The sequence below is a fragment of the Cydia amplana genome, chromosome 19 (genome assembly GCF_948474715.1).
Source record: "Cydia amplana chromosome 19, ilCydAmpl1.1, whole genome shotgun sequence".
In the NCBI taxonomy this organism is placed as follows: domain Eukaryota; kingdom Metazoa; phylum Arthropoda; class Insecta; order Lepidoptera; family Tortricidae; genus Cydia; species Cydia amplana.
In genome coordinates, this window is record NC_086087.1 from 213,930 (window position 1) to 240,432 (window position 26,503).

The 26,503-nt window shown below is 38.0% G+C and overlaps 1 protein-coding gene and 1 long non-coding RNA gene across 2 annotated transcripts in view; one reads left to right on the plus strand and one right to left on the minus strand.

The window, feature by feature from the left end:
- LOC134657226 (uncharacterized) overlaps positions 1-26,503 on the minus strand; it is a 70,486-nt gene that overhangs the window by 20,114 nt on the left and 23,869 nt on the right. The gene's annotated exons all lie outside the window — the stretch shown is intronic.
- LOC134657305 (uncharacterized) overlaps positions 9,422-26,503 on the plus strand; it is a 42,189-nt gene continuing 25,107 nt past the window's right edge. Inside the window, exon 1 of the long non-coding RNA XR_010097596.1 lies at positions 9,422-9,568. This is a non-coding gene — a long non-coding RNA (uncharacterized LOC134657305). The remainder of the gene's footprint in view (positions 9,569-26,503) is intronic.

The following is a 26,503-nucleotide window of genomic DNA, read 5'->3' on the forward strand; positions in this document are numbered from 1 at the left end:
AGACAGACAGACATGACGAATCTATAAGGGTTCCGTTTTTTGCCATTTGGCTACGGAACCCTAAAAACCGGCCAAGTGCGAGTCGGACTCGCGCACAGAGGGTTCCGCACCATCAACAAAAAATAGAGCAAAAAAATCGTGCTTGTTGTATGGCTGCCCCCCTTAAATATTTATTTATTTTATTTTTAGTATTTGTTGTTATAGCGGCAACAGAGATACATCATTTGTGAAAATTCAACTGTCTAGCTATCGCGGTTCATGGGATACAGCCTGGTGACAGACGGACAGACGGACGGACGGACGGGCGGACAGCGAAGTCTTAGTAATAGGGTCCCGTTTTTTACCCTTTGGGTACGGAACCCTAAAAAACCGGCCAAGTGCGAGTCGGACTCGCGCACGGAGGGTTCCGCACCATCAACAAAAAATAGAGCAAAACAAGCAAAAAAAAAAGCGGCCAAGTGCGAGTCGGACTCGCCCATGAAGAGTTCCGTATTTAGGCGATTTATGACGTATAAAAAAAAAACTACTTACCAGATCTTGTTCAAACCAATTTTCGGTGGAAGTTTACATGGTAATGTACATCATATATTTTTTTTAGTTTTATCATTCTCTTATTTTAGAAGTTACAGGGGGGGGGGACACACATTTTACCACTTTGGGAGTGTCTCTCGCGCAAACTATTCAGTTTAGAAAAAGCGGCCAAGTGCGAGTCGGACTCGCCCATGATGGGTTCCGTATTTAGGCGATTTATGACGTATTAAAAAAAAACTACTTGCTAGATCTCGTTCAAACCAATTTTCGGTGGAAGTTTACATGGTAATGTACATCATATATTTTTTTTAGTTTTATCATTCTCTTATTTTAGAAGTTAGGGGGGGGGGGGACACACATTTTACCACTTTGGAAGTGTCTCTCGCGCAAACTATTCAGTTTAGAAAAAAATGATATTAGAAACCTCAATATCATTTTTGAAGACCTATCCATAGATACCCCACACGTATGGGTTTGATGAAAAAAAAAATTTTGAGTTTCAGTTCGAAGTATGGGGAACCCCAAAAATTTATTGTTTTTTTTCTATTTTTGTGTGAAAATCTTAATGCGGTTCACAGAATACATCTACTTACCAAGTTTCAACAGTATAGTTCTTATAGTTTCGGAGAAAAGTGGCTGTGACATACGGACGGACAGACAGACGGACAGACAGACGGACAGACAGACAGACATGACGAATCTATAAGGGTTCCGTTTTTTGCCATTTGGCTACGGAACCCTAAAAAATGATATTAGGTACCTCAATATCATTTTTGAAGACCTATCCATAGATACCCCACACGTATGGGTTTGATGAAAAAAAAATTTTTTGAGTTTCAGTTCGAAGTGTGGGGAACCCCAAAAATTTATTGTTTTTTTTTCTATTTTTGTGTGAAAATCTTAATGCGGTTCACAGAATACATCTACTTACCAAGTTTCAACAGTATAGTTCTTATAGTTTCGGAGAAAAGTGGCTGTGACATACGGACGGACAGACAGACGGACAGACGGACAGACAGACAGACAGACAGACATGAAGAACCTATAAGGGTTCCGTTTTTTGCCATTTGGCTACGGAACCCTAACAAGCAAAAAAACGGTCACCCATCCAAGTACTGACCCCGCCCGACGTTGCTTAACTTCGGTCAAAAATCACGTTTGTTGTATGGGAGCCCCACTTAAATCTTTATTTTATTCTGTTTTTAGGGTTCCGTAGCCAAATGGCAAAAAACGGAACCCTTATAGATTCGTCATGTCTGTCTGTCTGTCCGTCTGTCCGTCTGTCCGTCCGTATGTCACAGCCACTTTTCTCCGAAACTATAAGAACTATACTGTTGAAACTTGGTAAGTAGATGTATTCTGTGAACCGCATTAAGATTTTCACACAAAAATAGAAAAAAAACAATAAATTTTTGGGGTTCCCCATACTTCGAACTGAAACTCAAAATTTTTTTTTCATCAAACCCGTACGTGTGGGGTATCTATGGATAGGTCTTCAAAAATGATATTGAGGTTCCTAATATCATTTTTTTCTAAACTGAATCGTTTGTGCGAGAGACACTTCCAAAGTGGTAAAATGTGTGCCCCCCCCCCACCCCTAACTTCTAAAATAAGAGAATGATAAAACTAAAAAAAATATATGATGTACATTACCATGTAAACTTCCACCGAAAATTGGTTTGAACGAGATCTAGCAAGTAGTTTTTTTTTAATACGTCATAAATCGCCTAAATACGGAACCCTTCATGGGCGAGTCCGACTCGCACTTGGCCGGTTTTTATTAGTATTTGTTGTTATAGCGGCAACACAAATAAATTTCAACTGTCTAGCTATCACGGCTCGTGAGATACAGCTTGGTACAGACGGACGGACGGACGGACGGACGGACGGACGGATGGACGGATGGACGGACGGACGGACGGACGGACAGCGGAGTCTTAGTAATAGGGTCCCGTTTTTACCCTTTGGATACGGAACCCTAAAAACAACGGGTTGCAACAGGGAGTGCCGGCAGAAGTGAAAACTCAATGACTAATGCAAAATGCATTATGTATAATTGAGGTTAACGCCATCTAGCGTTAGCGTTAATTACTTGAAACACCTAAGCACATCACTGTTAGTAGGTACTCTAGTTATATTAATACCAGTTTAGAGCGAAACTCACTAGATGGCATTTAAATCAATAAAGAAAAACAATGACATTACATGTAACAGTTTCTCGATCAGGTCACGTGCCCGTCTTACGCTGTCTCGAGTTTAACATTTTTTTCACCAATAATTTCTACCATAGTTGACAAATAGTACGTATCCGCAATTCGGACCGTATCTTACAAAGATTTTTTTTTAACAAAAAAAAGTTGTCGATTGAAGTGTCAGTTAATGTTTGTTATTTCTATATTATTTTACTGGAATTTATAATTACGTTTTGTTTTTGTGTTCCATTGCGGTAATTAAACTTAATTGTTTGTATATCTTAAGAAAACATGAGTGCAGGTATTAAGTGATGAAGAAGGATTACATTTTTCAAGTTGTCTAATAGGTATGTTCTCACTGCTCAGGTGAAAAATGTTGTGTACTACACGAGATCAAAGTTATTTACATCTCGTGCGCTTTTGAGTCCCTTACTACGCTCAAGATTCTAAATTAGATTCACTCGCTACGCTCGTGAATCTATTATAGAATCTTTCGCTTGCACGGGACTCAAAATAAGCACTCGAAGAAATATCAAACTTTGATCACTTGTTGTACAAATAACTATTCCCCACATCAAAAAGTGCACCGCGCCATTAAAGAAGTTTTCACTTCAAAAATCTGTTCTTTACGATCGTCGTTTTGTAGGTTTGTATTTTGGTTAGTCTTCAATTGTTTCGGTAGGTATAATTAAAAGAGAAATAGACTATAATAAGGTCAAGAGGGGTAAGAAAAATATAGTTGGTTTAATTTGCTCGGGGCAAAATAACCGTATGAGGAAAGTCCTTATATGTACCTATTTTTAAGTTAACTGTTTAAAAAGTGTCTCTAAGTGTAAGGCCTGAGTGGACGCTCGAAGCGGAGCGTTCGGCGGGGCGTGCAGCGTGGCGTCGGGCTCACAAGTAATTTGAGCAGCGTGCACTAAGGCCGCTCCTATACGCTTGCATGACATGCACGCCGCACGCCCCGCCCCGCTGCTCGCCCAACTCGAGCGTCCACTCAGGCCTTACACTGTTTGTTTTACCTAGAAGTGTATCTCTTGTCCCATAGTTTATCTTACCCCATCTTACCTTAATTGATACCAATTGTAAAAGGTAGGTTAGGTAGTACATACCTACATTGGATATTTTTAGATATTTACCTTCTTCATAATGAGGCCTTGATTCTACAGAAAGACGTTATCTGTTTGTATTTAAACCTGTTCTTTGCTATATTATTCACTATATTGCTGATTACAAAACTCATTAGCCTTGAGGACCTAAGCAACTCAAGCAAGCAAGCCTAATGATGCTGGCTTGCGATTTGGCAAACATATTGAAACAAAGGATTCGTCTTGATGGAATCGATCATAAAGAGCCGGTGGTTACGTGCATGTGTGCGCGGGAGCACTAAATTATGGGCTAACACTAACCCACATGGACTCGGATGAGTGAAGCGTTTATAAAGGCGCTCATTTACTTGGAGAATACTACACCGTGAGCCGTGAGTCTACTCAATTGCATCCTACATTATTTTATAGGTACATACTATAAAGCAGCCCATGTTTAGAGTATTTTTTGGTAGTTATTAAGTACAAGCTGTAAACTTTCCCGAACCTGTTCCACCCGTCTGGTTGGGCAGTCGATATAGGGCTTTACAAGCTCGGTCTAGAACGCAGGTTATCTATAGTCGGGCAGACGGAAGTCGCATTATGCATGCGCGCGCGCACCGCGCAGGGCCGGCTGGGCGCGGGTCGACGCCCGCGAACCTGTTCCACTCCATCCACCCGTCGGGCCGCCCTCCCCCTCCCGGCACTACTCGGCTGCCATTCGATAGGGCTCTGTGTTATTCTTATGATTGCATTTAGCAACATTCAATCTGGAGGTCGTGGATTCAGTGTTCAAACCTATACTCTTCGGGAACTTATGTACGAAATATTTGATATTTACCAGTCGATTTTCAGTGAAGGTAAACGTCGTGAGGAAACCGGACTAATTCTAATAAGGCCTAGTTTACCCTCTGGGTTGGAAGGTCTGATATAGTCGCTTTCGTAAAAACTAGCTTTTCTTTGGATTACTTGCCAAGTCGATGAGCCGTGCCAAAAACCTGTAGAATGTGAGGAAGGTCACATTCAGCAACATTGCTGTTTGCAGGCGATGGCACTATCCATCACCTTGGTAGTGACGAAATATATGAACATTGTAATCCACTTTTTACCTTTGCCTGCCTGTTTGACTTCCGTGCATCGTGCAACACTCGCGCGGTGACGGTGACACGGCAAAAGGCAATTATCACAACACGGTTGCGCTTATTGCGTCCAACCAAACACATCGCGTTTCTATAAACATTACCCGCGTATCGGCATCGACTCTTGCGCAGGTTACACAACGGAGATGCGCCAAAGGTCGCCTTTCTCCGCGTGGCGTGTGTCACCCCCACACATAGACTTCTCGTAGTGTGTGTCACCAGTCACTGTCACCACACGAACAGATGGCGTGAGCGAAAGAGGTCAGCTCAAAATGTCTCGTTACGCTAATAATCGTGATCAATCAATTTAATAGCCATATGCGACCTATTCTGAACAATTTTTTCGAACATCGTCTTGGATTCGTCCCTGTCTTTACTCGTGGGCACAGACAAGACATCCTCTAGAAGTCTAGACTGAGCATAGTAGCGCTACCCCCTCTGCCACAAATATACGGTAGTTTTACTCCATCTTCGAGTCAAAGTGTCTTTGTGTGACGTCCGTGTCTTTGAACTGACCAATCACGGCACGGGACTCGCTCACCTCGTCCCCCGCACCCCAGTATTTTTGGCAGCATCGGTTTCATGAAATAATTACTCTAAACTCCGTCTAGGGGATTCCTAGTCTATACTGGTGGGATAAAACCGAGGAAATAGTTGTCAGGGAAAAATCTTCGCAACCGTATGTCGCATTGGAATAGTAATAGCAAATAGCAACTGTGGTAGTAACTATTTACAAGTACTTACCAAAGAGTTTCTGCGTATCAAATATCGAACTGACCCATTTAAAAACTGCATGGGCAGTCCAAAAATAAAGCAAATTGTGTAACGAAAACTTATATCTCCGGAACGGACAAAAGAAATCTAGAGCAATATCATAAGGGCGATTGTGCACTACAATGAATTTTACTGTCCGGCAGTTCGAGTTTTCATGGTCCGATATGGCATGAAAAAAACCGGCCAAGTGCGAGTCGGACTCGCGCACGGAGGGTTCCGCACCATCAACAAAAATAGAGCAAAACAAGCAAAAAAACGGTCACCCATCCAAGTACCGACCCCGCCCGACGTTGCTTAACTTCGGCCAAAAATCACGTTTGTTGTATGGGAGCCCCACTTAAATCTTTATTTTATTCTGTTTTTAGTATTTGTTGTTATAGCGGCAACAGAAATACATCATCTGTGAAAATTTCATCTGTCTAGCTATCACGGTTCGTGAGATACAGCCTGGTGACAGACGGACGGACGAACGGACGGACGGACGGACGGACAGCGGAGTCTTAGTAATAGGGTCCCGTTTTTACCCTTTGGGTACGGAACCCTAAAAACGGATGATTGGCTTGTGCACTTGTCCGTCTTTTTACTCGCAGGTGCGGCGCTGTGGCATGAAAAAAACGGATGATTGGCTTGTGCACTTGTCCGTCTTTTTACTAAAAGAGAGGTAACCCAAAAGCGGCCAAGTCATGAATAATACTAATTCCAGACGCAGTGCACAAACATACACGTTTTTCATAGCTGTCATCTCGGACCGGAAAAAACTGTCCGGAATGGGGAAAAGTAAAATGTCGGACGGTAAAATTGCGTCTAGTGCACAAGCTACTATACAGCATGTGGCCTGTAACGCGGGCGAATAATTAAAACGTAGATTCTACTCCTCAAACAATAAAACTTTTGTTCAACAACTATTTGAAATTATGTAGTCTTAAGATTGTCCCTTTTTCAAACATACTAAATAATATTTTCAATGTACTTTAAATTCCGTCTAATTGACATTGCCTGTCAGTCTTGTCACCGTACATGCATAATCACTTTCGTAATACATTGCGTGTTCGAATAAATTTTAAAGTGTTTTAAAATCCAAACCACAAGTTATTTTTAAAAGTCGTTGAACAAACATTGTCTAGGTTGAGGAGTAGAATCTACGTTTTAATTTTTCTCCCGTGTTACAGGCCACATGCTGTATACATTTAATGGCGTGCCATATCGGACCGTAAAAACTCGGACTGCCGGACAGTAAAATTTCATTGTAGTGCACAATCGCCCTAATGGAACGCATTCTTGGCTGACTTTTTTGCCGAATAGAAATATTGGTCATACTAGCTTTTTACCGCGACTTCGTCTGCGTGGAGTTAGTAATTTGGGTAGCTTATTTTTACCCAATCTGCTTTTTAACGATTCCCCATACAAACCCCCCCCGTTTTCACCCCCTTAAAGGGTGATTTTTAGGGTTCCGTAGCCAAATGGCAAAAAACGGAACCCTTATAGATTCGTCATGTCTGTCTGTCTGTCCGTCTGTCCGTCTGTCCGTCTGTCCGTCTGTCCGTCTGTCCGTCTGTCCGTCCGTATGTCACAGCCACTTTTCTCCGAAACTATAAGAACTATACTGTTGAAACTTGGTAAGTAGATGTATTCTGTGAACCGCATTAAGATTTTCACACAAAAATAGAAAAAAACAATAAATTTTTGGGGTTCCCCATACTTCGAACTGAAACTCAAAATTTTTTTTTTCATCAAACCCATACGTGTGGGGTATCTATGGATAGGCCTTCAAAAATGATATTGAGGTTTCTAATATCATTTTTTTCTAAACTGAATAGTTTGCGCGAGAGACACTTCCAAAGTGGTAAAATGTGTGTCCCCCCCCCCTGTAACTTCTAAAATAAGAGAATGATAAAACTAAAAAAAATATATGATGTACATTACCATGTAAACTTCCACCGAAAATTGGTTTGAACGAGATCTAGCAAGTAGTTTTTTTTTAATACGTCATAAATCGCCTAAATACGGAACCCTTCATGGGCGATTCCGACTCGCACTTGGCCGCTTTTATTTTATGTCTTTCTCCGGAACTCAAACTATGTCCATACCAAATTTAAACTAAATCGGTTCAGCGGTTATTGATTGCCCATACAAATTTCCACCCCCCTTTTCACCCCCTTAAGGGGTCAGTTTTGAGATAAAAAGTATCCTATATCCTTCTCCGGGACTCAAACTATCTTCATACCAAATTTCAACTAAATCGGTTCAGCGGTTTAAGCGTGAAGAGGTAACAGACAGACAGACAGACAGACACACTTTCGCATTTATAATATTAGTATGGATGGATTTATCGCATGACGATCAAGTTGAGGTGCATTTACGACATACAGAGTGGCAGGCTAATTTTAGGATGTAGCAGTCAGTAGTTAGACACGAATAGGACTGAAGATTTGTCATCATCTTCGTAAAAACTGGGTCACTCAATTCAGGTACATGTAATAGGGATGATGACACATGTTGAATTTTATAACAAAATCTAGTAAAATAGATAGCAAACGAGCAATTTATCACAATAATGTGGATATTAAAATAAAATATTGAAAAATTACAAAATTACAGGACCTGAAAGTTTCAAAATTTAAGTTTTTTTTAACTTCCAAAAACGATAAAAGTAAGGGTACCATTCGATTCCTTACATTTCATCCAAAAAAATATTGTATAGCAACTATATACATAAACGCAATATTTCACCGACAAAAACGCAATTTTCTTGTTTTGTCCATACTACAAGATGGGCGATGACGGCACGGCCTCTGGCCGTTTTGTATAGGGCGTTTCGCGAGTGAAGTGCGACTGTCGGACTTTGACTACAATTTCTGACTTTTGTGTTACTTTAATGCAATGGATCCCATATAGACATTTGATCCTAAAAACAAACCCGATCGATTGATACCATAAAAAAAAAGCGGCCAAGTGCGAGTCGGACTCGCCCATGAAGGGTTCCGTATTTAGGCGATTTATGACGTATTAAAAAAAAACTACTTGCTAGATCTCGTTCAAACCAATTTTCGGTGGAAGTTTACATGGTAATGTACATCATATATTTTTTTTAGTTTTATCATTCTCTTATTTTAGAAGTTAGGGGGGGGGGGACACACATTTTACCACTTTGGAAGTGTCTCTCGCGCAAACTATTCAGTTTAGAAAAAAATGATATTAGGAACCTCAATATCATTTTTGAAGACCTATCCATAGATACCCCACACGTATGGGTTTGATGATAAAAAAAAATTTGAGTTTCAGTTCGAAGTATGGGGAACCCCAAAAATTAATTGTTTTTTTTCTATTTTTGTGTGAAAATCTTAATGCGGTTCACAGAATACATCTACTTACCAAGTTTCAACAGTATAGTTCTTATAGTTTCGGAGAAAAGTGGCTGTGACATACGGACGGACAGACAGACGGACAGACAGACAGACAGACATGACGAATCTATAAGGGTTCCGTTTTTTGCCATTTGGCTACGGAACCCTAAAAAGCGGCCAAGTGCGAGTCGGACTCGCCCATGAAGGGTTCCGTATTTAGGCGATTTAAGACGTATAAAAAAAAAACTACTTACTAGATCTCGTTCAAACCAATTTTCGGTGGAAGTTTACATGGTAATGTACATCATATATTTTTTTTAGTTTTATCATTCTCTTATTTTAGAAGTTACAGGGGGGGGGACACACATTTTACCACTTTGGAAGTGTCTCTCGCGCAAACTATTCAGTTTAGAAAAAAATGATATTAGAAACCTCAATATCATTTTTGAAGACCTATCCATAGATACCCCACACGTATGGGTTTGATGAAAAAAAATTTTTGAGTTTCAGTTTGAAGTATGGGGAACCCCAAAAATTTATTGTTTTTTTTCTATTTTTGTGTGAAAATCTTAATGCGGTTCACAGAATACATCTACTTACCAAGTTTCAACAGTATAGTTCTTATAGTTTCGGAGAAAAGTGGCTGTGACATACGGACGGACAGACAGACGGACAGACGGACAGACAGACAGACAGACATGACGAATCTATAAGGGTTCCGTTTTTTGCCATTTGGCTACGGAACCCTAAAAATTAGTCATGTAGCCTATTAGGTAGCACACGCCCCTTTTTGTCGATGATCATTGAACGGATCGAAATAAGTATGTCGGTAAATATTACATGATTGAGTTTCACGGGAGTTTTCTACTCAAAATAGCTCATTAATTATACAACTAAAGGGAAGGATTCCTATTATGGTCCGTACCTCAAAAGGAAAAAAGCTGCCAAGTGCGAGTCGGACTCGCCCATGAAGGGTTCCGTATTTAGGCGATTTATGACGTATAAAAAAAAACTACTTACTAGATCTCGTTCAAACCAATTTTCGGTGGAAGTTTACACGGTAATGTACATCGTATATTTTTTTTAGTTTTATCATTCTGTTATTTTAGAAGTTGCAGGGGGGGGACACACATTTTACCACTTTGGAAGTGTCTCTCGCGCAAACTATTCAGTTTAGAAACAAATGATATTAGAAACCTCAATATCATTTTTGAAGACCTATCCATAGATACCCCACACGTATAGGTTTGATGAAAAAAAAAATTTGAGTTTCAGTTCTAAGTATAGGGAACCCCAAAAATTTATTGTTTTTTTTTTCAATTTTTGTATGAAAATTTTAATGCGGTTCACAGAATACATCTACTTACCAAGTTTCAACAGTATAGTTCTTATAGTTTCGGAGAAAAGTGACTGTGACATACACGGACAGACGGACAGACAGACAGACAGACAGACAGACAGACATGACGAATCTATAAGGGTTCCGTTTTTTGCCATTTGGCTACGGAACCCTAAAAATGAATCACATTTCTCTGAACTCGACACTAGCCATGGCGGATGCAGGGACAATGGACTCTGTCGGCTGTTGATAGGTATGGTTGCATGTTACATCTTATATCGGTGTGTTTTTCGTAATCAGCTTGACATACAAAGTTTCGTCAAGTTCGTGACGTGCTAAAAACTTTTGGTTAAATTGCGAAATTTTGTGTTAGCATGTCTTATTTTTAGTAGGGAGCCAAAATTTTTAGGTACTTTTAGGCTTTTGAACTCAACCGACGGGCTAATGAACAGTGCACCTAAATAATTATATCGGGGTTTCATTAAGTAGGTACCACAAAACTTTTATTGCTCAAGACGGAAACTTGGAATTGTTTTTATTCAAGTCTGATAAGTTGATAACGTTAACCCTTAAACAGGCCTGACGAATTTTTTACTTTTGATTACTGATTCGGGTAGATAATAGAGTTAAAAGAAAAGTAATTTTGTTGTTTTTTTTTATTATCATTAATTCAATAAAAAAAACCCGGTGGTTTTTATATGCCCTCTGCCCGTTAAAAATGGTGCTGCGTGGCACATATATGGCCACTGCCTTGTTAGCCATACAGAGTAGTTTTAAGGGTAAGTCACGTCTTCACATGTAATCGATAAAATAATAAAACCATAATTTAATTAAGATAATAGAGTTCGCGCGGATATCGTGGCTCGTAAGATTAATAGTTGAATAAATATTTAATTTAAAAACATAAGGAAAATATAATATTATTGCGATATATTTTTCTTAGTTTGAATGACTTTTGTACTATGAGGGTTCGTTCATAGTAATGAATCTTACCCTTAAATGTCATGTAAACTCCCTGCAGGGCAGAGGCCATTTATAAACCACTCGAACGTGCCCCAGACGGGCAGAAGGTTCATACGAACCACAAACTTTTAGATCGAATATTTTATCAGAAAACAATAACTAAGGTAAGTTATGACTTACTACACATACATTATCTAACAATCTACCATAAAACAACGAAACAAAATACTTACATTGCTTTTTTTCGGCGTAGCGAACTTATACAGCGGGAGAAACGTACAAAAACTGCCATTTGTTGTCGATTTGAACTTGACAACTATATTGTCAAAGAAATTTGTTTTGACACCTGTCATTTTTTTACGTTCCGATATCACCCACTTAATAGACTTTACGGCAATGACATTTTGCGTTCGTTGTATTTACTCAGCTCGTGAAAAAAAAATCATTTGCTATGTGGTACTTATAGATACACAACCTGTTTAAGGGTTAATTAAAGGAAGCAGGCGATTTCCTGGCGAAAAGAGTTTTTAACCGTTCTTAGCATTGCCATTGAGTTCACCCGATAACGTATGTATATCTTTGCTCTGCGTAGTCTATTATCTTGGGTATCTGCAGTATAGTAAGTATCTATGTATCTGAGCAGACATGCGCAATTGCGCAGTGATATTTGTCAGAGTATCAACATCTATTACGTATTTTGGCATAACAATAATTATAAATTATAACATCACGCCACGGGGAAACCACGTACGTTATCTACAAATATTTTCCGATATGTTATCTTGTAGAGATAAACGATGCCTAAAATATATTATAGAGATGGAGAATAGTAGTTTATGCAACAGTGATATAATAAGGGTTCTTAAAATTCAAGGGTCGAAGTTACAAAACGAGACGTAGTCGAGTTTTGTAAAAAAAGACCCGAGAATTTTAAGAACCAATTATGAGCTGTTGCATACATTACTTTTTCTATGACAGCTGCAGCAAAAAAAAAAAAAAAAAAAAAAAAAGTTATTATTAAAAAAAAAGAGTTATTATTAAAAAAAAAAGAGTTATTATTAAAAAAAAAAGAGTTATTATTAAAAAAAAGAGTTATTATTCAAAAAAAATTGAGTTATTATTTAAAAAAAAAAGAGTTATTATTGTAAATGAAAACATACCTCTTTCAATCAAGATGATCGGAACGTGTATCTTTAAAAAAAATAAAGCAGTTGTATTATACTCATAAGATGACTGCTAGCAGTCATCTTATGAGCCTATAGACAAATCATTCAAATGACATTGCTTTAGATATCACTGTCAGTCATTTAATTGACACATTTAAGTGCTGGAGTAGAAAATTAGTAGTTTATGCAACAGTGATATAATAAGGGTTCTTAAAATTCAAGGGTCGAAGTTACAAAACGAGACGTAGTCGAGTTTTGTAAAAAAAGACCCGAGAATTTTAAGAACCAATTATGAGCTGTTGCATACATTACTTTTTCTATGACAGCTGCAGCAAAAAAAAAAAAAAAAAAAAAAAAAAAAAAAAAAAAAAAAAAAAAAAAAAAATTATTAAAAAAAAGAGTTATTATTAAAAAAAAGTTATTATTAAAAAAAAAGAGTTATTAAAAAAAAAGAGTTATTATTAAAAAAAAGAGTTATTATTTAAAAAAAATTGAGTTATTATTTAAAAAAAAAAGAGTTATTATTGTAAATGAAAACATACCTCTTTCAATCAAGATGATCGGAACTTGTATCTTTAAAAAAAATAAAGCAGTTGTATTATACTCATAAGATGACTGCTAGCAGTCATCTTATGAGCCTATAGACAAATCATTCAAATGTCATTGCTTTAGATATCACTGTCAGTCATTTAATTGACACATTTAAGTGCTGGAGTAGAAAAAAAATCTTAGAGTGCCGATCTAGGTATATATGTGCTGCCTGTCAATGACCGTGTGGATTATAATATATGATGATCATAGAGAAGATGAATAAAACGGTAAACCCACTAGATCACTTTACTATCAAGTCTTTGACCTGTTACGAGTTGGAGTTTGAATTCACGACTTTCAATTTTAAAACCACACTATACCGTCAGGCAGGCCACCGAATTGGCATCATATTTTATCTAAGAGATGTTTCTGTAAGAAAAACGTGTTTTTCTGTTTTCTGTATACATATACGATAAGTACCGTATGTTGTCTCGGTAGATCGTGTCGAGAGTCGACGCGGCGGAGCGTGCGCGCGCATCCGGCTGCGCACACTCTGCTTTAATGACTGTTTCCATAACAAGAGAGCGTGTCGCCATCGCCACCACGCACCTTTCGAGCCTGCGACACAGTAGCCCTAGACGTAAAACTAGAAATCGTTTTCCCAGAGTGATATCCGCAAGAGATAAGATCCCTAAACTCTATTATAGAGGTGAGAGGAGCTGCAGGGGTGATCCATTTGCCCCACCATCCTTGCACTAAAGTGATTGAAGTTTGTGCTCGTATTGTTATTCAGTGTCAGTCATGCGTAGATACCGCACATGATATCATTTAATTCAATTCAAACATATTAGATCCGCACTTTTACATTTGGAGTTGGGATTTTTCTTCAAATACCCTAGTATAAGAACGGAACAGTGCTGTTCCACCATTGATATTTGATATTGATATTTATTGAAATCAAATTTTACAGCGTTCTTTTGCGAGATAGTATTATTAACAATTGAATGCGTTTTCCAACGGCTGTGTGCATGATGGGCTGATGGGACAGTACATCTCGCGTTCACTGAAATTGGGATTTTAAATTCGAATATTCCTGGGAGTGGCGTGGGGCGTGGGTGTGACATTGTTTAGAGCCGCTTCCCGTCGTTTCAACAGTTCGGGCGGTGCCGCGGGCCAACTGTGTCAGTGGGACGGTTTGCCAAGCCATGGCCCGCTGCCCGATGCCCGACGCATCCACGAGATGGGTAAACACGTTTGGGAGAAGATAATTATAAACAGATTTGAGAGCTTGAGAGAAGGGATGGATGCTGGTGCTGTCATATTTAACGCTTATCAGTTGGTTGATTATGCGTGGGGCAACACAGGGTGGGTTTGACATGACAAAATATCAAAATACGATTAGGACCCGCACCCAGGGTGGTTTGTCTCATTAAAATCTGTAGATAATATTGTTCATACAAATATCATCACGATATTTTTCCTCCACAAAAACGAAAGAAAAATATCATGCATAGGTTCCCTGAACCTCATTGGTTTTGAGTTTGAGTTTGAACTCACGAACTCCCGATATGAAGGCCACTCGGCTTCAGTTTTAAAATAGAGCAAAGCAACATTATTCGTGTAGTAGTATGTCGTCACTGTGTCCTTTTTAACTCGCGTTGCATTCGCGGCGTGAAAGGATTGAGATAGCGTGTCTAATCATAGCTATGGCGGTATATACCGTGATGTAAGTCTAGAGGGAAGCGATTCTGTGTTGCATCGTATTGTCTGCGATGTTTGATCATGAGATAGCTAAAAGTATAGAAACCTATTTGGTTTGGTAAAGGGCAAGCTTTCACTGCAAGCGTGTCTGGGCAAACCAAGAAACTATATAGTTAATGTTGGATTTTGCACAGACCAACAGCTCTTGAGGAGCAGAAATATTACCTTTAAGACGTCGCACATTTGACTTATCCCTTTTATTAGGGTGATGATGATGATGCCTGGTTATGCCTCATCAGGGATAAGGCTTTCATAATTACCTGTGAAGAAGAGAAGTAAGGAGTAAGTAAGGAGTTTAATGTAGTTAGTTTAGATAGTTTAGCTGGGCATTTTCCGCAAATCGACATCCATTATTGTGCCTATTTTGCCTAATGTAGTAGATAAATTAGCATAAAATAAAAGTTGCTTTAAAGTTTGTTTCAAGGAAATAAGGCTAAGGAATTTTTAGAAGAATGCGGTATTTTATGGGCAAATAACCTTCTTTCAAAAGTTGACTATCTAATACCTTTAAACGAGCAATTCTTGTATATTTATTTATTTATATAATATCTGGGTGACCGAGCTTCGCTCGGAAAACATATAAAAACTCGAAAATGCGCGTTTTCCCAGAGATAAGACCTAGCTAGAACGATTTTTCGCCCCCGAAAACCCCCATATACCAAATTTCATCGAAATCGTTAGAGCCGTTTCCGAAATATATATATAAATAAATAAATAAATAAACAAGAATTGCTCGTTTAAAGGTATTAGATAGATAGATATATATATATATATATATATATATATATATATTTTTCGGCTATCTCGGAAACGGCTCTAACGATTTCGATGAAATTTGGTATATGGGGGTTTTCGGGGGCGAAAAATCGATCGACGCTCATGTACAGTCACCACACGGAATTGTGACGCTATTTAGGGTTCAAGCTGAATTGGTTGTTCCATACTTACGCTATTGAATGTCCAATTTAGCTAGAACCTTAAATGGCATAACAAACACGGAGCGCGACTGTATGTATAAATAAACTCTTTATTGTACAAGACACTCAAATGTATGGTACAGGATAGGAAAGGCATGATGAGATGAGTCATAAGAGGGACAACATCCTGGAGCAATTGAGTAACAAACATATCCGACAGTCCACAGGGTGAAGTAGAGTAACCTTGACGCGCGGCTGCGCCCGCGGCTTCCGTCGCGTCACGTGACGTCACGCGTCATGACGCCGCGCCGGTCATTGCCGAGGCCTTCATCTGCGAGCCTTCGGCGCCGAAATACACTGGAAGTGGAACTCTATTGAGTCATATGTAAACGGCTCCTGATGATAATGGAAAAATATACCTTAGAGTAGGTAACATTCCATTTCTGACCGCAGCTGCACTGGAACGCTGTTGGAAATGGACTGTTACCTTTAGGCTTAGGCTTGATTGCTCTTTACTTTGGATCCATATCCATGATGACTTATGATGATACGTGTGACGATACCAATGATGGAATATGATAAATGGACTGAAAAACAAAACAACCTCTTCTCCAGTGATGGCACTGGTATCAATTGGACAGTTAAATTTAAAATCCACTTTAAATATTAATAAATTTACCTACCTACGATAGGTATGTACATGTACGTAAGATCAAGTAAGATTCGTTCCTGCCGATATGCCGTTTGTCCCGCGCATGTGCGGATTTCTTGCTCACGTACACCATAACTAGAAGCATTAGAATAATATGCATCATCATATACAGTCAACCTATTACGAACCTTAATGCAACGAGATTAGACCTTTTAAAGGTCATTGCGATTTGAATCCCTGTGGAGATGCGCGCATAATGCGCGAAAAGGTCGCGGGCGAAAGGTTAAATAGAATAAATACCAGCGAAGTATATTCAAACATGGAACCGTGCACCGTTACTAATAACATCTTCCGCGATGTATATTTAGTTAATATGTACTTGTACACCACGGAAATTCCTATGAGGAAGTGAACAAAATTACGTAATGCCTAACTTATTGTAGGTACCTACTTACCAGACGCAGATATGAAACTCAATTGGTTCTATAACTGAACAGGTTTCTCCTGTACTAAAAGCAAACTGAACCTCGGAGGTAGCGTCGTATAATGGAATATATATCCTGACTTGACTAGAGTCCGGACATTATTAATATGACATCTCCAGGACGGTAATTTCTCCTAAAATCCTCCAGTCAACTCGAAACTTTTATCTAGCTATTCTAGCTTCTAATGGTTGGTTAAAATTTCAAAATATCCTGTGACACTCGCCAAGTCCCTCCCGTCCCGTCCCCCGCAATCCAGACAAACGACCAAAAATACAGACATTTCAGGGGAAAATCTGTTGGATGATTTGTTAATTTGTGAGTTAACAGTGTGGGCGATAGAAATGGATTTTGGAATACATAATAATATTGGCTAATTAAAGAATTGACTAATTAGGAGAAGAGAAGTTAGGCTGCTTTGCTATTGCGACGGAGATGAGTCGAGATGAGAGAAATTATTAACCAACAGCATTGGTTGTAATACTTGTCATCCACATCTCCGTTCGTCTCAGTGGCAAGGCAGCATAAGAAGACGGAGATAGGAAGACGTGGCACGAATTTAGTCGTTAGTCCAGCACCATATCGTTAAACGAGCCTTATTGATAAGGCAGTACTAGCGTCGTTTGTTTCGACCTGAGGGGCTACCGCGAAAACCGAATTTCGCAAATTGCGGCCATTTTTCTCCGTCACCCCTCTGTTTCATTTTGACTACGTTACCCACTTATTCCTACTGCTCCTGCTGACTGTGTTTCAGGATTCCAACAGCAAAACTATCACTACTATCAGGAGTAACAAATTGGAATCTAAATCTGCTTAGGTAAATAATTGTTTATCAGCTGAACAGCGATGGTTCCGGCGCACGTGGCCTTGATTTTTTCACCGCTCATGTTCCGCGGCAATTATAAAAGCGTAGTGATTACCACAGAGAGTAGGTAAATAGACCGAGCACTCGAGCGAGGAAAGCTGTACCTACCCACTAACTTGACAACCACACTTGTGTAGACAGGGTGCAATGACTCTAAGGGTACACGCTATTAACCGGAGGATCCGTAAGAAATTGTTTTGATTCTTTGGAATCACAAACCTATTTTCGAGATAAGAAAAACGTCAATTAAAACTGGTCAGAAATCGGAAATAAAAATGTAATACCGGAAGTCGTTATATTGCGGAATTGATAGTTAAATTTATCTACACACATGTCATTAGTGCTCTATAATGCGTTCAGAAACCGTAGGAAATGACAAGCTTTATTACAACCAATTTTACTATAAGAACTTTAATGTACGAGTACATAGGTAACGTTATAGATTTTTGTAAGGTTATGAGTTTAAATTTGGAACAGCAGTCAAAACTCAAGTGGGTCTCTATTCTAGTATCCATAGATATTAAAACAGTTATCGATACGAAACGTCAATTTAGTATGTTTTTTATTAAAAACATACTAAATTGATACTAATAGTAGTTTATGCAACAGTGATATAATAAGGGTTCTTAAAATTCAAGGGTCGAAGTTACAAAACGAGACGTAGTCGAGTTTTGTAAAAAAAGACCCGAGAATTTTAAGAACCAATTATGAGCTGTTGCATACATTACTTTTTCTATGACAGCTGCAGCAAAAAAAAAAAAAAAAAAAAAAAAAAAAAAAAAAAAAAAAAAAAAAAAAAGTTATTATTAAAAAAAAGAGTTATTATTAAAAAAAAAGAGTTATTATTAAAAAAAGAGTTATATTTAAAAAAAATTGAGTTATTATTTAAAAAAAAAAGTTATTATTTAAAAAAAAAAAAGAGTTATTATTGTAAATGAAAACATACCTCTTTCAATCAAGATGATCGGAACTTGTATCTTTAAAAAAAATAAAGCAGTTGTATTATACTCATAAGATGACTGCTAGCAGTCATCTTATGAGCCTATAGACAAAGCATTCAAATGACATTGCTTTAGATATCACTGTCAGTCATTTAATTGACACATTTAAGTGCTGGAGTAGAAAAATTATATTAATAAACCGCACGATATTTGATCTCGAGTGACATGAGAATATGGACTTCATTCTTTTGTCTAGGAATTAAAAAAGCGGCCAAGTGCGAGTCGGACTCGCCCATGAAGGGTTCCGTATTTAGGCGATTTAAGACGTATAAAAAAAAACTACTTACTAGATCTCGTTCAAACCAATTTTCGGTGGAAGTTTACATGGTAATGTACATCATATATTTTTTTTAGTTTTATCATTCTCTTATTTTAGAAGTTACAGGGGGGGGGGGACACACATTTTACCACTTTGGAAGTCTCTCTCGCGCAAACTATTCAGTTTAGAAAAAAATGATACTCGTATTAGAAACCTCAATATAATTTTTGAAGACCTATCCATAGATACCCCACACGTATGGGTTTGATGAAAAAAAATTTTTTGAGTTTCAGTTCGAAGTATGGGGAACCCCAAAAATTTTTTAGGGCACTGGCCGCTTTTTTTAGGGTTCCGTAGCCAAATGGCAAAAAACGGAACCCTTATAGATTCGTCATGTCTGTCTGTCTGTCCGTCTGTCTGTCCGTCCGTATGTCACAGCCACTTTTCTCCGAAACTATAAGAACTATACTGTTGAAACTTGGTAAGTAGATGTATTCTGTGAACCGCATTAAGATTTTCACACAAAAATAGAAAAAAAACAATAAATTTTTGGGGTTCCCCATACTTCGAACTGAAACTCAAAAATTTTTTTTTTCTACAAACCCATACGTGTGGGGTATCTATGGATAGGTCTTCAAAAATGATATTGAGGTTCCTAATATCATTTTTTTCTAAACTGAATAGTTTGCGCGAGAGACACTTCCAAAGTGGTAAAATGTGTGTCCCCCCCCCCCCCCGTAACTTCTAAAATAAGAGAATGATAAAACTAAAAAAACTATATGATGTACATTACCATGTAAACTTCCACCGAAAATTGGTTTGAACGAGATCTAGTAAGTAGTTTTTTTTTTATACGTCATAAATCGCCTAAATACGGAACCCTTCATGGGCGAGTCCGACTCGCACTTGGCCGCTTTTTTTTCTATTTTTGTGTGAAAATCTTAATGCGGTTCACAGAATACATCTACTTACCAAGTTTCAACTGTATAGTTCTTATAGTTTCGGAGAAAAGTGGCTGTGACATACGGACGGACAGACAGACGGACAGACGGACAGACGGACAGACGGACAGACGGACAGACGGACAGACGGACAGACGGACAGACGGACAGACGGACAGACGGACAGACAGACAGACATGACGAATCTATAAGGGTTCCGGTTTTTGCCATTTGGCTACGGAACCCTAAAAAACTACGGATGTGTGACATGCGTGAAAAAAGTTTTCATTCACCGCCATTTGACGTAGGTACAGTTTATCTTTTAGTTATTTTTAAGTATGTGTTTAGATAAAGTAGTGTATGTAACTGTACATAATTAGGCATTAAAATACTCGTGTGATCCTTTTAAGAAACTCACTAACGTTCGTTTCTTAAACCCACACTCCTATTTTAATGCCTCTCATTATGTAGCAGTCACATAAACTACTATTAAACTAGACGTTATAAGGAAAATTATGCTAATTAAACTTATAACCATTGTGATTGACATGACCCACGACAAATGAAAGCTGCCAAATTTTAGCTTTACCAAACGTATTGGTACGTTATGACTTATGAGCTTAATGAGAATTTCATGCGCCGAATATCAGAAAAATAACGGTTCGCAGAAAAAACAAAACATAAATCAGAATACCTCTTTAATAAAATGATTTGTTTTGTTCCCCAGTTATATATTGCAGATTAACATAAGATACAACTTAATATCGCTGTTGGCATATACCACGACAACTGAATTGAAGGTTCCTCAAATAAATCACATCCCGCTGTATTCGCATCAGCCAATGGAAAGGTCAACACATATACCTTAGACGAAGTCATAGCAAAACGTACGAGCACTTAATTTTTATATTAAGTAGTACTTAGTATTCTGCCGGTGGTCATCAAAGACGCGTGGGCACCGAGCCACGTCGCTCAAGGCTGCAGGAACGTTGTTACGTATAATTACGATGATACTTGTTTTTCCGAACCGAAGCTATGTTTACGGGAACAAAAAGTACAATTGGTCAATTACAAAACGCTCAGAGGGTATCATTTGCATGTTCGGTTCAGACCGAGAGAGGCATTCAATCGAATTAAATCTGCTGCCGCTCGTGTCAACTGCTCAGCTGGCATATACCTACATATAATATCTATCTATCTATCTAATACCTTTAAACGAGCAATTCATGCATATTTATTAACCGACTTCCAAATCTAAAAGGAGGAGGTATCAATTCGGTTGTATGTTTTTTTTTTATTTTTTTTTATGTTTGTTATTCCATACCTTCGTCATTACTGGACCGATTTTGAATATTTTTTTTGATTGTATGTATATGCATACAGATTGGTCCCATTTTTGTCAAAACCCAGTTCTGATGATGGGATCCATGAGGAATCGAGGGAACTCCTCAAATCTTAAAGGCATACATACTCATACTCATACTCATTTATTGATAATATTCTTAAAATATTACATGTCAACATCAGAAAATACATTTATATTGTTAAATCATTAAATTAAAATTACAATGGTAATAAATTGATTAGTTATTATTTTTTCACCTCAGCAGCTCGAACAAGGGTACTTTGCTACTTAAAAACAGTGAGCAAAATCGCATTTTGCTCACTGAGTGAGACAAAATTAGCAAAATGCGATTTTGCTCACTGTTTTTAAGTAGCAAAGTACCCTTGTTCGAGCTGCTGAGGTGAAAATTTAATTGTTGGTATATCTTAAGAAAACATGAGTGAATAGAGGTAAGTGATGAAGAAGGAATACGTTTTTCGGGTTCTCTAATATGTTCTCACTGCTGAGGTGAAAAATGTTGTGTACTACACGAGATCAAAGTTATTTACATCTCGTGCGCTTTTGAGTCCCTTACTACGCTCATGATTCTAAATTAAATTCACTCGCTACGCTCGTGAATCTATTATAGAATCTTTCGCTTGCACGGGACTCAAAATAAGCACTCGAAGAAATATCAAACTTTGATCTCTTGTTGTACAATAGTTATTTGTATTCGGGTTCCGCACCATCAACAACAAACAAGCAAAAAAACGGTCACCCATCCAAGTACTGACCCCGCCCGACGTTGCTTAACGTCGGTCAAAAATCACGTTTGTTGTATGGGAGCCCCACTTAAATCTTTATTTTATTCTGTTTTTAGTATTTGTTGTTATAGCGGCAACAAAAAGACATCATCTGTGAAAATTTCAACTGTCTAGCTATCACGGTTCGTGAGATACAGCCTGGTGACAGACGGACGGACGGACGGACGGACAGACGGACAGCGGAGTCTTAGTAATAGGGTCCCGTTTTTACCCTTTAGGTACGAAACCCTAAAAACCACTATGATTACCATAAAATGTATACATATTACCAAATAAAGTATAAGCGCCATTAAGTCGGGTTAGGCTAGTAGTTAGAGAAGTCGGTTTTTAGGGTTCCGTAGCCAAATGGCAAAAAACGGAACCCTTATAGATTCGTCATGTCTGTCTGTCTGTCTGTCCGTCTGTCCGTCTGTCCGTCTGTCTGTCCGTCCGTATGTCACAGCCACTTTTCTCCGAAACTATAAGAACTATACTGTTGAAACTTGGTAAGTAGATGTATTCTGTGAACCGCATTAAGATTTTCACACAAAAATAGAAAAAAAACAATAAATTTTTGGGGTTCCCCATACTTCGAACTGAAACTCAAAAATTTTTTTTTCATCAAACCCATACGTGTGGGGTATCTATGGATAGGTCTTCAAAAATGATATTGAGGTTTCTAATATCATTTTTTTCTAAACTGAATAGTTTGCGCGAGAGACACTTCCAAAGTGGTAAAATGTGTGTCCCCCCCCCCGTAACTTCTAAAATAACAGAATGATAAAACTAAAAAAAATATATGATGTACATTACCATGTAAACTTCCACCGAAAATTGGTTTGAACGAGATCTAGTAAGTAGTTTTTTTTTATACGTCATAAATTGCCTAAATACGGAACCCTTCATGGGCGAGTCCGACTCGCACTTGGCCGCTTTTTTTTTCTATTAAAGATTGGTTTAAATGGTGCTCTGGTGTTTTTAATCTTACAATAATAGTAAGACTTACACTTATCTGGCTTCAGAACAGTCGCCGGCGGAAGAAGATTAGTGTCCTATCTTCTTCCGCGTAGGTATTATATATAGGTATCTTATTGCGTTACAAAACTCACTATTACCTATCTTCGTTGTTTTTCTATATATGAGCGATAAATTCGTACACTTTAATTATAACCGTGACGTGACGCATGACGCCGATACAACATACAATACAAGTGAAGGAGAGGCCCTAACAAGGGAAAAAGCGGCCAAGTGCGAGTCGGACTCGCCCATGAAGGGTTCCGTATTTAGGCGATTTAAGACGTATAAAAAAAAAACTACTTACTAGATCTCGTTCAAACCAATTTTCGGTGGAAGTTTACATGGTAATGTACATCATATATTTTTTTTAGTTTTATCATTCTCTTATTTTAGAAGTTACAGGGGGGGGGACACACATTTTACCACTTTGGAAGTGTCTCTCGCGCAAACTATTCAGTTTAGAAAAAAATGATATTAGAAACCTCAATATCATTTTTGAAGACCTATCCATAGATACCCCACACGTATAGGTTTGATGAAAAAAAAATTTTTGAGTTTCAGTTCGAAGTATGGGGAACCCCAAAAATTTATTGTTTTTTTTCTATTTTTGTGTGAAAATCTTAATGCGGTTCACAGAATACATCTACTTACCAAGTTTCAACAGTATAGTTCTTATAGTTTCGGAGAAAAGTGGTTGTGACATACGGACGGACAGACAGACGGACAGACGGACAGACGGACAGACAGACAGACATGACGAATCTATAAGGGTTCCGTTTTTTGCCATTTGGCTACGGAACCCTAAAAAGTTGTATTTACAATGTAATTAAAACAAAAATATTACTTTACCTACTAATCCGCGAAATAATAAAGTGCTAGTCAATCAGTGCTAATAAACCCGTTATAATTAGACCCGTTATAACCAGGTTATAGCCCGTTGTAATTAGGTACTTGCGTACCTAATTGTTGTATGCAAAAAGTGTTACCTCCCACCGCGAAAATAAATAACTAGTAGTTCGCCCCGAACTGAGAACTCGCGGTTAACCAAAAATTATATAGCGATTGACTTTGATGCACCTACTTAGGTACTCGTATAGTGCGACATAAAATAATAGAAAATAAATGAGGGCGCCACTTTCTACGTACCTGTCACATTTTTGACGTAAAATGCTTACACATGACAACAATTTAGTATGGACATTTTTGAGTTCCATTTTATTTAATTTCTACTATTTTATGTCGCTCTACAGGCGGCAATGGATCAAAGATCGCGTGGATTTATTGCAAGGTCTGTGGAGCCTTTAACTGATTGATTTAAGCAAAGATTAATATGTATATATAGTTGGCCAAGCAGATCTTGTCAGTAGAAAAAATGTAGGCGCGAAGGGATATGGTCTCATAGAAAATTTGAGTTTCGCGCCTTTTTCTACTGACAAGATTTGCTTTTTTGCATCAATTTTGAAGCGCCATTTACAAGTTTAGCGTTAAGTAATATAGATGGCGCTATTTTTTCGAATAAAGGGCTTCGTATACGGCTGTCCCTCCCCTGGATTTAAGTCACCACCATAGAGATTAAAATAAACTGTATCTGTGCTAAGCCGAAATATTTCTTGTCAAATGTCACATACATATATTATGTTTATTCTATTTTATTTTTATCTTGCTAATTATTTCAAAATGGTAAATTTAAAAACGATATTATAAAAGTGTAAGTCGAGCACTTTCATTTGATACTAAACTCGACCATGTTTCTTGCAAAAAATTGACCAGAATAGCAAGACCCCTCACAAACAGCTTTTTGGCCTTCTAAGCTCTTCTAGCTCAATAACCTCTTGATCGGGCCTGCTCATAATTTAATGACTAAAATATAATGCCCTCGACTACACGTTTACCCAATTTAATTTAAATTAGAACAAATTTACTTAAGTTATTGAGTATCAAACTATCTTCTGACAGTTCAGCTTAAAAACATCGAAATGCCGAGACGTGCCGCTAGCCAGCCGCGTGTTCAAAGTCGAATGTAAGAACTTCGCTTCGCTTCGCTCGCTCGTTCGATAAATACAAATTATGTATTTTTACGGTGGGAGGGTGTCAACATTAAATGCGTGCTAAAAATACGCAATTAAGTATAATGGGTTAGCACTGATTGACTAGCATGTTTTTATTTTGCGGATTATCAAAGTAGGTATTTTTTTTTTAATTTCTATTTACACTTTAATACTTATCTACATATCCGGCTATTTTAATTACTACATTGGAATAAATTTAGCGAGGGTGGTTACTTGGTTAGTTAAGGTTTCTATAAAAACCCTGACACTCGACAGAGAACCAAAAATTCTGACATTTCAGGGGAAATCCAGTGCAGCAGAGATGTCTGCCAACGATAGCAGTGTTTAGATATTAATGTCACGTGATACCCTGATAAAAATAATACGTGTCATTAATCATATGAATTAGTATACGTCATAATTTGTACATGTAAGCAGATTGTCTAGTTATCTAGTTGGTTGTGTGATGCTGCAGCGGCCCGGCCGTGGGATCGACCGGCGCGCGCGCACGCGGCTTCATTGAACTTTGCATTTCTATTGGAAAGCGGACGCTCATTGGCAAACACATATATGTATATATAATATATATGTCACCGTAAAATTGTAAACACTAGACTCGTCTGTTTATAATCCCGCTAGTTAAATTATAAACTAATCTAACCTAAGTTAGATTGGAAACTAACGGGTGCTCGTAAACAAGAGTTATACGAAAATGTTTCTGTAAAGCCCATTACACTTATCAAAGTTATGTATGATGATTAGCCAAATCATACCAGAGAATTGTACGATCAGATTAACTGCCTAATTAATTTGATTTACACGCATTTAATAGTAGTTATCGTTTCACGCCTTCTGTAATTGCTAACATTAGGTAAGCTGCTTAATGCTTATCGGGAGAAGTTAAGAGGCAAGCGGTCGACCACTTCTCCATCCAACAGTAGTCTCCATTTTCCTCTCTGGATATCGACATAACGGTTTCTTTTACATATTTTGATGTATATAAACCATAATAGCTTTGCCATTTCGTTTGACTTTTAATGTTTCGATTATTATAAGAATTAGGAGAGAAAAACAAATTCCAAATATTATTCAGAGGCATGCATAGCTGTCGTTAATTATGCATCAAACTCTGTCAAAATATGTTCAATAATGTTAATATTTAGAGAGGAAAATGAGGACTACGTTTGTATAGGAATAAGGCGATTACGCGCGGGTTGTCCACTTTCGTTTCTGTTCCATTGTAATTTAGACACACAGACAAGACATCCTCTAGACTGAGCATAGTAACGCTACCCCCTCTGCCACTTATACGGTAGTTATACTCCATCTTCGAGTCAATCCCGTGCCGTGATTGGTCCGTGTCTTTGAA